The 12,500-nt window shown below is 50.4% G+C and overlaps 1 protein-coding gene and 2 long non-coding RNA genes across 8 annotated transcripts in view; all 3 read left to right on the top strand.

The window, feature by feature from the left end:
* Positions 1–1,172, top strand: part of LOC127912159 (uncharacterized) — a 1,608-nt gene extending 436 nt beyond the window's left edge. For 2 of the 5 annotated variants that reach the window (XR_008081199.1, XR_008081201.1), the window contains exons 2-3: positions 797–872; positions 967–1,172. This is a non-coding gene — a long non-coding RNA (uncharacterized LOC127912159). Of the gene's footprint in view, positions 65–796; positions 873–966 lie in introns of all 5 variants that reach the window. The other 3 variants (XR_008081200.1, XR_008081203.1, XR_008081202.1) reach the window with 3 other exon arrangements.
* The window catches only part of LOC127912158 (synaptotagmin-7-like), a 230,300-nt gene that overhangs the window by 215,062 nt on the left and 2,738 nt on the right, over positions 1–12,500 (top strand). The window lies entirely within an intron of this gene.
* LOC127912160 (uncharacterized) lies at positions 7,543–9,020 on the top strand. Of its 2 annotated transcripts, XR_008081204.1 has the most exons (5): positions 7,543–7,834; positions 8,067–8,192; positions 8,251–8,371; positions 8,493–8,681; positions 8,987–9,020. It is a non-coding gene; the product is annotated as an uncharacterized LOC127912160 (long non-coding RNA). The 2 variants fall into 2 exon arrangements; XR_008081205.1 differs by lacking the exon at positions 8,987–9,020 and having other exon boundaries at positions 7,587–7,655; positions 8,493–8,983.

Below are 12,500 nucleotides of genomic sequence, written 5' to 3'. Positions count from 1 at the left end.
CTGGGTCCAGGGGCAGGCAGAAGGTCATACACAGGAGGAGGCAGGTAGCTGGGTCCAGGGACAGGTAGCTGGGTCCAGGGACAGGCAGAAGGTCATACACAGGAGGAGGCAGATAGCTGGGTCCAGGGACAGGCAGAAGGTCATACACAGGAGGAGGCAGATAGCTGGGTCCAGGGACAGGCAGAAGGTCATACACAGGAGGAGGCAGGTAGCTGGGTCCAGGGACAGGCAGAAGGTCATACACAGGAGGAGACAGGTAGCTGGGTCCAGGGGCAGACAGAGGTCATACACAGGAGGAGGCAGGTAGCTGGGTCCAGGGACAGGCAGAAGGTCATACACAGGAGGAGACAGGTAGCTGGGTCCAGGGGCAGACAGAGGTCATACACAGGAGGAGACAGGTAGCTGGGTCCAGGGGCAGACAGAGGTCATACACAGGAGGAGACAGGTAGCTGGGTCCAGGGGCAGACAGAGGTCATACACAGGAGGAGACAGGTAGCTGGGTCCAGGGGCAGACAGAGGTCATACACAGGAGGAGACAGGTAGCTGGGTCCAGGGACAGGCAGAAGGTCATACACAGGAGGAGGCAGATAGCTGGGTCCAGGGACAGGCAGAAGGTCATACACAGGAGGAGGCAGGTAGCTGGGTCCAGGGGCAGACAGAGGTCATACACAGGAGGAGACAGGTAGCTGGGTCCAGGGGCAGACAGAGGTCATACACAGGAGGAGACAGGTAGCTGGGTCCAGGGGCAGACAGAGGTCATACACAGGAGGAGACAGGTAGCTGGGTCCAGGGACAGGCAGAAGGTCATACACAGGAGGAGGCAGGTAGCTGGGTCCAGGGACAGGCAGAAGGTCATACACAGGAGGAGGCAGGTAGCTGGGTCCAGGGGCAGACAGAGGTCATACACAGGAGGAGACAGGTAGCTGGGTCCAGGGGCAGACAGAGGTCATACACAGGAGGAGACAGGTAGCTGGGTCCAGGGACAGGCAGAAGGTCATACACAGGAGGAGGCAGGTAGCTGGGTCCAGGGACAGGCAGAAGGTCATACACAGGAGGAGGCAGGTAGCTGGGTCCAGGGGCAGGCAGAAGGTCATACACAGGAGGAGGCAGGTAGCTGGGTCCAGGGGCAGGCAGAAGGTCATACACAGGAGGAGGCAGGTAGCTGGGTCCAGGGGCAGGCAGAAGGTCATACACAGGGGCCCCAAAAGGTAACAGTACAGGCAGGGAAAAGGTTGTAACGTTGTCCGGGAGATCAGGCAATAGGTAAATAACAGGAAATCCGATAGGCTAAAGTACAGGCAGGGAAAAGGCTATAACGTTGTCCGGGAGATCAGGCAATAGGTAAATAACAGGAAATCCGATAGGCTAAAGTACAGGCAGGGAAAAGGCAAAAGGCATCGTTAGTGAGACAGGGATAAACTATCATACACGGGAGGAGTAACTCACGTGATACCAAGCGCTCTGACAGACGTGTGTCACAAAACAAACAATACCTCACAGTGACGGGGTGCAAAGAACAGAACTAAATAGAGTGTGATAATGACCTACAGGTGTGTGAACAGGTGACTAGAATTCAGGTGATTGGGATCTGGAGAGTGAGCTGTGTTCAGGGGACCTACGTGTTTGAGAGTGTGAGCTGGAAAGTGGGGCTGGAGAGTGAGCTGCGTTCAGGGGACCTACGTGTTTGAGAGTGTGAGCTGGAAAGTGGGGTTGGAAAGTGAGCTGCGTTCAGGGGACCTACGTGTTTGAGAGTGTGAGCTGGAAAGTGGGGCTGGAGAGTGAGCTGCGTTCAGGGGACCTACGTGTTTGAGAGTGTGAGCTGGAAAGTGGGTTGGAAAGTGAGCTGCGTTCAGGGGACCTACGTGTTTGAGAGTGTGAGCTGGAAAGTGGGGCTGGAGAGTGAGCTGCGTTCAGGGGACCTTCGTGTTTGAGAGTGTGAGCTGGAAAGTGGGGCTGGAGAGTGAGCTGCGTTCAGGGGACCTACGTGTTTGAGAGTGTGAGCTGGAAAGTGGGGCTGGAGAGTGAGCTGCGTTCAGGGGACCTACGTGTTTGAGAGTGTGAGCTGGAAAGTGGGGCTGGAGAGTGAGCTGCGTTCAGGGGACCTACGTGTTTGAGAGTGTGAGCTGGAAAGTGGGGCTGGAGAGTGAGCTGCGTTCAGGGGACCTACGTGTTTGAGAGTGTGAGCTGGAAAGTGGGGCTGGAGAGTGAGCTGCGTTCAGGGGACCTTCGTGTTTGAGAGTGTGAGCTGGAAAGTGGGTTGGAAAGTGAGCTGCGTTCAGGGGACCTTCGTGTTTGAGAGTGTGAGCTGGAAAGTGGGGCTGGAGAGTGAGCTGCGTTCAGGGGACCTACGTGTTTGAGAGTGTGAGCTGGAAAGTGGGTTGGAAAGTGAGCTGCGTTCAGGGGACCTTCGTGTTTGAGAGTGTGAGCTGGAAAGTGGGTTGGAAAGTGAGCTGCATTCAGGGGACCTACGTGTTTGAGAGTGTGAGCTGGAAAGTGGGGCTGGAGAGTGAGCTGCATTCAGGGGACCTTCGTGTTTGAGAGTGTGAGCTGGAAAGTGGGGCTGGAGAGTGAGCTGCATTCAGGGGACCTACGTGTTTGAGAGTGTGAGCTGGAAAGTGGGGCTGGAGAGTGAGCTGCGTTCAGGGGACCTTCGTGTTTGAGAGTGTGAGCTGTAAAGTGGGGCTGGAGAGTGAGCTGCGTTCAGGGGACCTTCGTGTTTGAGAGTGTGAGCTGGAAGCAGACGTTGCACATAGGGACAACTCAGAGTATACTATTCTGTTCTTCTGAAATAGGCTACATTTTCTTCATATCATGTTTCTTTAGACCTGTCTAAAATACATTTATTGTGATGGTGTGGTGATGTCAGGAAGTGGTGATCCCAGGAAGTGTTGATGCCAGGAAATGGTGATGCCAGGATGTCAGGAAGTGGTGATACCAGGATGTCAGGAAGTGGTGATGCCAGGAAGTGGTGATGCCAGGAAGTGGTGATGCCAGGAAATGGTGATGCCAGGAAATGGTGATGCCAGGAAGTGGTGATGCCAGGAAGTGGTGATGGCAGGAAATGGTGATGCCAGGAAATGGTGATGCCAGGATGTCAGGAAGTGGTGATGCCAGGATGTCAGGAAGTGGTGATGCCAGGATGTCAGGAAGTGGTGATGCCAGGATGTCAGGAAGTGGTGATGCCAGGATGTCAGGAATTGGTGATGCCAGGATGTCAGGAAGTGGTGATGCCAGGATGTCAGGAAGTGGTGATGTCAGGAAGTGGTCCTTCCTTCTGTAGCTCAGTTGGTAGAGCATGGCGCTTGTAACGCCAGGGTAGTGGGTTCGATCCCCGGGACCACCCATACGTAGAATGTATGCACACACGACTGTAAGTCGCTTTGGATAAAAGCGTCTGCTAAATGGCATATATTCTATATTCTAAGTGGTGATGCCAGGAGGTGGTGATGCCAGGATGTCAGTAAGTGGTGATGCCAGGATGTCAGGAAGTGGTGATGTCAGGAAGTGGTGATGCCAGGAAGTGGTGATGCCAGGAAGTGGTGATGCCAGGATGTCAGGAAGTGATGATGCCAGGATGTCAGGAAGTGGTGATGCCAGGATGTCAGTAAGTGGTGATGCCAGGATGTCAGGAAGTGGTGATGTCAGGAAGTGGTGATGCCAGGAAGTGGTGATGTCAGGAAGTGGTGATGTCAGGAAGTGGTGATGTCAGGAAGTGGTGATGCCAGGAAGTGGTGATGTCAGGAAGTGGTGATGCCAGGATGTCAGGAAGTAGGTGATGCCATGATGTGGTGATGCCAGGATGTCAGGAAGTGATGATGCCAGGATGTCAGGAAGTGGTGAGCCACTGTTGTGGCTCCGACGCTCTTGCAGATACGACGTAGGCTCCAGCTGGGGGGACCTGGAGTGACGTCAACCTGGTGAATAGCTGGGCCACCTCGGGACATAGTGGAGGCCGCTGGTGGCCCTGGAGTACTGTCTCTCAGGAGAGTAGTCTGGCTGTCTCGGGAAGTAGCAGCAGGTGTGGTACTCCCACGGCGGTGACAATAGCTCCAGCCGGGACGGCCTTGAGCGGTAGCGGTCAGGAGAGTAGCAATGGTACCGGGGCTCCTCCTGCGGCGGTGACACAGGCCTCAGCTCATCATTCTTCTGGGATTCTTTGTGTGTTGTGGGGGGTTGTGGGTGATGACGACAGCCCCATAAGGCTTTGGGGGATTTCAGGACAACTTCCAACTCCTCTTCTGGGTACTGGAACATCTTCTCTCTGGCCACGTCAGAATCCGTCTCAAAGGACCATTTGAACACAGCTAGCTGGAGTTCGTCTGAGCTGGTTGACCTCTGTCACCTGCTGTCTACTTCCTGTGTCACCTGCTGTCTACTTCCTCTGTCACCTGCTGTCTACTTCCTGTGTCACTACAGGCTGTCTGGCTAGAAGAGTACGGATACCTCTCCTTTCAAGGGGTTTATTCCTTTTCTTCGTCACACACACACACACACACACACACACACACACACACACACGCACACACACACACACAGACATACACACACACACACACACACACACACACACACACACACACACACACACACACACACACACACACACACACACACACACACACACACACACAGACCTACACACAGACATACACACACACACATACACACACACACACACACACACACAGACACAGACACTTTGGTTATTTATAATGGATCTTGAACTGTTGTGGCTCTATAAGTCAAGAATATGGACAACATGTAAACTGTATTACAGTTTTTTTCAATTGCTAAACGACAGTGGACACAACTGGAGTCACATGTGCAAAACTCTAACTACAGTCTGCACAGCAGGAGTTCATGTGGACCAAACTCTAGTTCGTTCTTCATTGCTTGAACACAGTTTTCAAAACGCTACACACTTATCCCATGACTTTAACCACAACCTGCACAACACTGTGGATTTACAGCACTTTGTTCAAATGCTAACACACTGCTGTCAAAACTGTGAACCACACATTCAAAACGGAATAGATTTCAGCCTTGTGCCTTTCAAACACTGCTGATTGCAATTTCAGCTGAAAGGCTAAGCAGGTGTCTTGTTTTAGACTTGTTAGTGAACACACACACATATTACAGTATATATAGGTAGAGCTCAGAAAGACTCGTTTTGGAAATGGAACAAGGAAGATGGGTTCGTGGAAGGAGAAGGGTGGCAGGGAGAGGGTGGATGCGTGGAGGAAGACAAAGAAGACAAAGAGCTGTTATTTCAGATGAAATAAGGGCTACACTTATAGACCATGTCGTGAACCATGGTCTCTCATTGAGAGAGGCAGGGTTGAGGGTGCAACCCAATCTGCAAAGATCCACAGTGGCATCTGTAATGCGAATTTTCCATCATGCAAACAGGTGAGAGTTACATCCTTACAGTAAATGAAAACATTACAGGAATCTATTTTGTATTGCAATTATAGAATATTTACACAGATATATATTACAGTAAGTTTGACTGTAAAATATATTTTTACAACAGGACCCAAAGGCTGCCCCCAACAGGGGGAAGAGGAAAAATATTTTCAGATGCGCAGGAAAAGGCTATTGTTGACATGGTTGTTGTCAACAATGCAATAAAACTGTGGGAGATTCAAGATGGAGTGCTGGCTGATAATGATATATTTGAAAATGTTAATTCTGTCAGCACAACAACTATTGCTCTTGTCCTAAAGAAACACCAAGTTACAATGAAACAGTTATACACTGTAGCGTTCGAGAGAAACAGTGAACGGGTTGGCCCATACAACACAGAAAGGCTTATAGCTTTCCTAGAACAGCTCTATGCTCAGCTAGTGCCAGCAGAACAGGGGGAGCCAGTAAGAAACCCCCAAGTTTTTGTCATAGTTTGCGATAACGTTGCTTTTCACCACTCTGCAGCACATCACAGATGTATGGTTTTGTACCTGCCTGCATATTCACCCTTCCTCAACCCAATAGAGCAGTTTTTCTGACTGCATATTCACCCTTCCTCAACCCAATAGAGGAGTTTTTCTGCCTGCATATTCACCCTTCCTCAACCCAATAGAGCAGTTTTTCTGACTGCATATTCACCCTTCCTCAACCCAATAGAGGAGTTTTTCTGCCTGCATATTCACCCTTCCTCAACCCAATAGAGGAGTTTTTTCTGACTGCATATTCACCCTTCCTCAACCCAATAGAGGAGTTTTTCTGACTGCATATTCACCCTTCCTCAACCCAATAGAGGAGTTTTTCTGACTGCATATTCACCCTTCCTCAACCCAATAGAGGAGTTTTTCTGACTGCATATTCACCCTTCCTCAACCCAATAGAGGAGTTTTTCTGACTGCATATTCACCCTTCTTCAACCCAATAGAGGAGTTTTTCTGACTGCATATTCACCCTTCCTCAACCCGATAGAGGAGTTTTTCTGACTGCATATTCACCCTTCCTCAACCCAATAGAGGAGTTTTTCTGCCTGCATATTCACCCTTCCTCAACCCAATAGAGGAGTTTTTTCTGACTGCATATTCACCCTTCCTCAACCCAATAGAGGAGTTTTTCTGACTGCATATTCACCCTTCCTCAACCCAATAGAGGAGTTTTTCTGACTGCATATTCACCCTTCCTCAACCCAATAGAGGAGTTTTTCTGACTGCATATTCACCCTTCCTCAACCCAGTAGAGGAGTTTTTCTCTGCCTGGAGGTGGAAAGTGTTTGGTCTCCACCCACATGACCAAATGTCTCTTTTGGAAGCCATGCGTGCCGGATGTGAGGACTCGAGTCCAGAGGACTGCCAGGGATGGATAAGGCACTCCAGAAGGTTCTTCCCCAGGTGCATGGCAAGAGAAAACATTAGATGTGATGTTGAAGAAAACCTGTGGCCTGATGCTAGAGAGAGGCAGGATTATAGCCCCTCAATTATTTGTTGGAATTACAGAATGTACTTTTAGTTTCTACCTTTTTTTTCTCATTACTGTAATTCCGTAAATTACTACAGACTATTGAAGCAAACTGCTAATTTTCATTTACCTTAAAGAATTGTTCTAAAAATGTTAATAAATCATGTGAAAGAATGTCACTCTTTTCTTTGAAGAAAATATTACTTTGTATATATATATGCCATTTAGCAGACACTTTTATCCAAAGCGACTTACAGTCATGTGTGCATACATTCTACGTATGGGTGGTCCCGGGAATCGAACCCACTACCCTGGCGTTACAAGCGCCATGCTCTACCAACTGAGCTACAGAAGGAAGTCACTGAAATTGTTCAAACTGTAAAGATGAAAAGTTAGTATTTTCTGTATTGGTGTTTGACGCTAGTGTTTTTACTCTCAGTGTTTTCTGAGTGACAGTGTGTGTTATCTCAGTGAGGGTTGTGCATAGTGTTTGGCTGCACTGAGCGTGTTTTGAGCCATGTGTTAAGAGTTGTGTTGCTCGGAATCAGTTTTGCAGGTGATGTGAACTGTTTAGCTCAGGTGACTGTTGGTAGTGCAGACTGTAGTTAGAGTTTTGCAGGTGAACTGTTTAGCTCAGGTGACTGTTGGTAGTGCAGACTGTAGTTAGAGTTTTGCAGGTGAACTGTTTAGCTCAGGTGACTGTTGGTAGTGCAGACTGTAGTTAGAGTTTTGCAGGTGATGTTAACTGTTTAGCTCAGGTGACTGTTGGTAGTGCAGACTGTAGTTAGAGTTTTGCAGGTGAACTGTTTAGCTCAGGTGACTGTTGGTAGTGCAGACTGTAGTTAGAGTTTTGCAGGTGAACTGTTTAGCTCAGGTGACTGTTGGTAGTGCAGACTGTAGTTAGAGTTTTGCAGGTGATGTTAACTGTTTAGCTCAGGTGACTGTTGGTAGTGCAGACTGTAGTTAGAGTTTTGCAGGTGAACTGTTTAGCTCAGGTGACTGTTGGTAGTGCAGACTGTAGTTAGAGTTTTGCAGGTGAACTGTTTAGCTCAGGTGACTGTTGGTAGTGCAGACTGTAGTTAGAGTTTTGCAGGTGAACTGTTTAGCTCAGGTGACTGTTGGTAGTGCAGACTGTAGTTAGAGTTTTGCAGGTGAACTGTTTAGCTCAGGTGACTGTTGGTAGTGCAGACTGTAGTTAGAGTTTTGCAGGTGATGTGAACTGTTTAGCTCAGGTGACTGTTGGTAGTGCAGACTGTAGTTAGAGTTTTGCAGGTGATGTTAACTGTTTAGCTCAGGTGACTGTTGGTAGTGCAGACTGTAGTTAGAGTTTTGCAGGTGAACTGTTTAGCTCAGGTGACTGTTGGTAGTGCAGACTGTAGTTAGAGTTTTGCAGGTGATGTGAACTGTTTAGCTCAGGTGACTGTTGGTAGTGCAGACTGTAGTTAGAGTTTTGCAGGTGAACTGTTTAGCTCAGGTGACTGTTGGTAGTGCAGACTGTAGTTAGAGTTTTGCAGGTGATGTTAACTGTTTAGCTCAGGTGACTGTTGGTAGTGCAGACTGTAGTTAGAGTTTTGCAGGTGATGTGAACTGTTTAGCTCAGGTGACTGTTGGTAGTGCAGACTGTAGTTAGAGTTTTGCAGGTGATGTGAACTGTTTAGCTCAGGTGACTGTTGGTAGTGCAGACTGTAGTTAGAGTTTTGCAGGTGATGTGAACTGTTTAGCTCAGGTGACTGTTGGTAGTGCAGACTGTAGTTAGAGTTTTGCAGGTGAACTGTTTAGCTCAGGTGACTGTTGGTAGTGCAGACTGTAGTTAGAGTTTTGCAGGTGATGTTAACTGTTTAGCTCAGGTGACTGTTGGTAGTGCAGACTGTAGTTAGAGTTTTGCAGGTGAACTGTTTAGCTCAGGTGACTGTTGGTAGTGCAGACTGTAGTTAGAGTTTTGCAGGTGATGTTAACTGTTTAGCTCAGGTGACTGTTGGTAGTGCAGACTGTAGTTAGAGTTTTGCAGGTGATGTTAACTGTTTAGCTCAGGTGACTGTTGGTAGTGCAGACTGTAGTTAGAGTTTTGCAGGTGATGTGAACTGTTTAGCTCAGGTGACTGTTGGTTGTGCAGACTGTAGTTAGAGTTTTGCACATGTGACTCCAGTTGTGCCCACTGTCGTTTAGCAATCGAAAAAAACTGTAATGAAATAATGATCAATATGCAATATAAATAGGCTAAGTACACATGAATGAATAACCATAATCATTACACTATTAAAACACAGCTATTATTAACAGGAACCTAAACGATAAACCTGAGAGAGAGAAAGAAGAGGAGAGAAAGAAACCAATTACTCGACTAGACAACAGAAAGATTTATGCCCCCCCACACACACACACACACCTCCTCTCTCTCTGGTGAAGCTGTCATCTGAGTCTGACAGGCTGAAGATGTTATCTGATCTGCCTGGAGCCCCAAAGTGGTAAATTACAGTGTGCAACAGTAACAGTAAATGACTTGCATTGAGAAGTGCTGCCCTACCAGCAATAAACTTCTGCATTAAACCACCTGTACAACCAATACAAATTCTAATCACTTATCTATAGACAATATGCAGAGCAGTATTGACAACACACTTACATTACAGACTAGTAAAACGGAACCAGTAGGATATACGTGCTTCTTCTTCTTCCTTTAAATATACTTTGGGTGCGGTGTCCAAATGCACGTTTCCAAGTGCTCTGATTGGTTGGGAATGGAAAGGGCTACGATAGGCTGAGTGGGGACCTAGGGGAAATGAAGGGGACTTTGAGAGAAAGTTAGGTGGAGAAGAGCTGTTTTTTTTTCTTTCTTTTCTAGCCTGTACTAATCATTTCAATTTCTATGTGTGGTGTTGCCTAGGCAACCAAAGACTAGTTTGCTACAACATCTGTGCTTGTTTCAGCAAGGAACAACACAAAACATTTTGTTAGGGGGGGGGGGGGCTAGAGAACTGAGACAGAGGGGGATAGAGGGACGATAGAGGGGGATAGAGAACTGAGATAGAGGGGCGATAGAGGGGGATAGAGGGACGATAGGGGGATAGAGGGGGATAGAGGGACGATAGGGGAGATAGAGGGGCGATAGAGGGACGATAGGGGGATAGAGGGGCGATAGAGGGGCGATAGAGGGGATAGGGGGATAGAGGGGGATAGAGGGACGATAGGGGGATAGAGGGGATAGAGGGGCGATAGAGGGACGATAGGGGGATAGAGATAGAGGGGGATAGAGGGGCGATAGAGGGGCGATAGAGGGGGATAGAGAACTGAGATAGAGGGGCGATAGAGGGGGATAGAGGGACGATAGGGGGATAGAGGGGGATAGAGGGACGATAGGGGAGATAGAGGGGCGATAGAGGGACGATAGGGGGATAGAGGGGCGATAGAGGGGTAAATAGAGGGGATAGGGGGATAGAGGGGATAGAGGGACGATAGGGGGATAGAGGCAAATAGAGGGCGATAGAGGGACGATAGGGGGGATAGAGGGGCGATAGAGGGGGATAGAGGGGCGATAGAGGGCGATAGAGGGGGATAGAGGGGGATAGAGGGGCGATAGAGGGGGATAGAGGGGGATAGAGGGGCGATAGAGGGGCGATAGAGGGGGATAGAGGGGGACAGAGGGGCGATAGAGGGGCGATAGAGGATAGGGGATAGAGGGGGATAGAGGGGCGATAGAGGGGCGATAGAGGGGGATAGGGGGGGATAGAGGGGGATAGAGGGGGATAGAGGGGGATAGAGGGGGATAGAGGGGCGATAGAGGGGGATAGAGGGGACTGATAGAGGGGCGATAGAGGGGGATAGGGGGATAGAGGGGGATAGAGGGGCGATAGAGGGGCGATAGAGGGACGATAGGGGGATAGATGATAGAGGGACGATAGAGGGGCGATAGAGGGGATAGAGGGGGATAGGGGGATAGAGGGGCGATAGAGGGACGATAGAGGGCGATAGGGGGATAGAGGGGGCGATAGAGGGGGATAGAGGGGGATAGAGGGACGATAGAGGGGATAGAGGGGGATAGAGGGGGATAGAGGGGGGATAGAGGGGCGATAGAGGGATAGAGGGGGATAGAGGGGCGATAGAGGGACGATAGAGGGGCGATAGAGGGGGATAGAGGGGGGATAGAGGGGCGATAGAGGGGCGATAGAGGGGGATAGAGGGGGATAGAGGGGCGATAGAGGGATAGGGGGATAGGGGGGATAGAGGGGCGATAGGGGGGATAGAGGGGGATAGAGGGGGGATAGAGGGGGATAGAGGGGCGATAGAGGGGCGATAGGGGGGGATAGAGGGGGCGATAGAGGGACGATAGAGGGGCGATAGAGGGGGATAGAGGGGGGATAGAGGGGCGATAGAGGGGCGATAGAGGGGCGATAGAGGGGGATAGAGGGGCGATAGAGGGGCGATAGGGGGATAGAGGGGGATAGAGGGGCGATAGAGGGGCGATAGAGGGACGATAGGGGGGGATAGAGGGGCGATAGAGGGGGATAGAGGGGCGATAGAGGGGATAGAGGGATGATAGAGGGGCGATAGAGGGGGATAGAGGGGGATAGAGGGGCGATAGAGGGGCGATAGAGGGGGATAGAGGGGCGATAGAGGGACGATAGGGGGGGATAGAGGGGCGATAGAGGGACGATAGAGGGGGATAGAGGGGCGATAGAGGGGCGATAGGGGGGGGATAGAGGGGCGATAGAGGGGGATAGAGGGGTGATAGAGGGGCGATAGGGGGATAGAGGGGCGATAGAGGGGGATAGAGGGGCGATAGAGGGGATAGAGGGATGATAGAGGGGCGATAGAGGGGGGATAGAGGGGCGATAGAGGGGGATAGAGGGGCGATAGAGGGGGGTAGAGGGGCGATAGAGGGGCGATAGAGGGGATAGAGGGGCGATAGAGGGGGATAGAGGGATGATAGAGGGGCGATAGAGGGGATAGAGGGGCGATAGTGGGGGCGATAGAGGGGGATAGAGGGACGATAGGGGGACGATAGAGGGGGATAGAGGGGCGATAGGGGGCGATAGAGACCTGGAATCTTCCACAGGGAACCCATTGGACTGCTTTGCTTTAGAGGGGGATACAGGGGGATACAGGGGGGGATAGAGGGGTGATAGAGGGGGATACAGGGGGATAGAGGGGGATAGAGGAGGATACAGGGGGATAGAGGGGTGATAGAGGGGGATACAGGGGGATAGAGGGGGATAGAGGGGGATACAGGGGGATACAGGGGGATAGAGGGGTGATAGAGGGGGATACAGGGGGATAGAGGGGTGATAGAGGGGGATAGAAGGGGGATACAGGGGGATAGAGGGGGTGATAGAGGGGGATAGAGGGGGATACAGGGGGATAGAGGGGGATACAGGGGATACAGGGGGATAGAGGGGGATACAGGGGGATAGAGGGGGATACAGGGGGATAGGGGGATAGAGGGGGATAGATGGGGGATAGAGGGGGATAGAGGGGTGATAGAGGGGGATAGAGGGGTGATAGAGGGGGATACAGGGGGATACAGGGGGATAGAGGGGGATAGAGGGGGATACAGGGGGATAGATGGGGGATAGAGGGGGGATTGAGGG

Source organism: Oncorhynchus keta, chromosome 26, assembly GCF_023373465.1.
Source record: "Oncorhynchus keta strain PuntledgeMale-10-30-2019 chromosome 26, Oket_V2, whole genome shotgun sequence".
In the NCBI taxonomy this organism is placed as follows: domain Eukaryota; kingdom Metazoa; phylum Chordata; class Actinopteri; order Salmoniformes; family Salmonidae; genus Oncorhynchus; species Oncorhynchus keta.
This window is presented reverse-complemented; position numbering and strand designations above follow the sequence as displayed.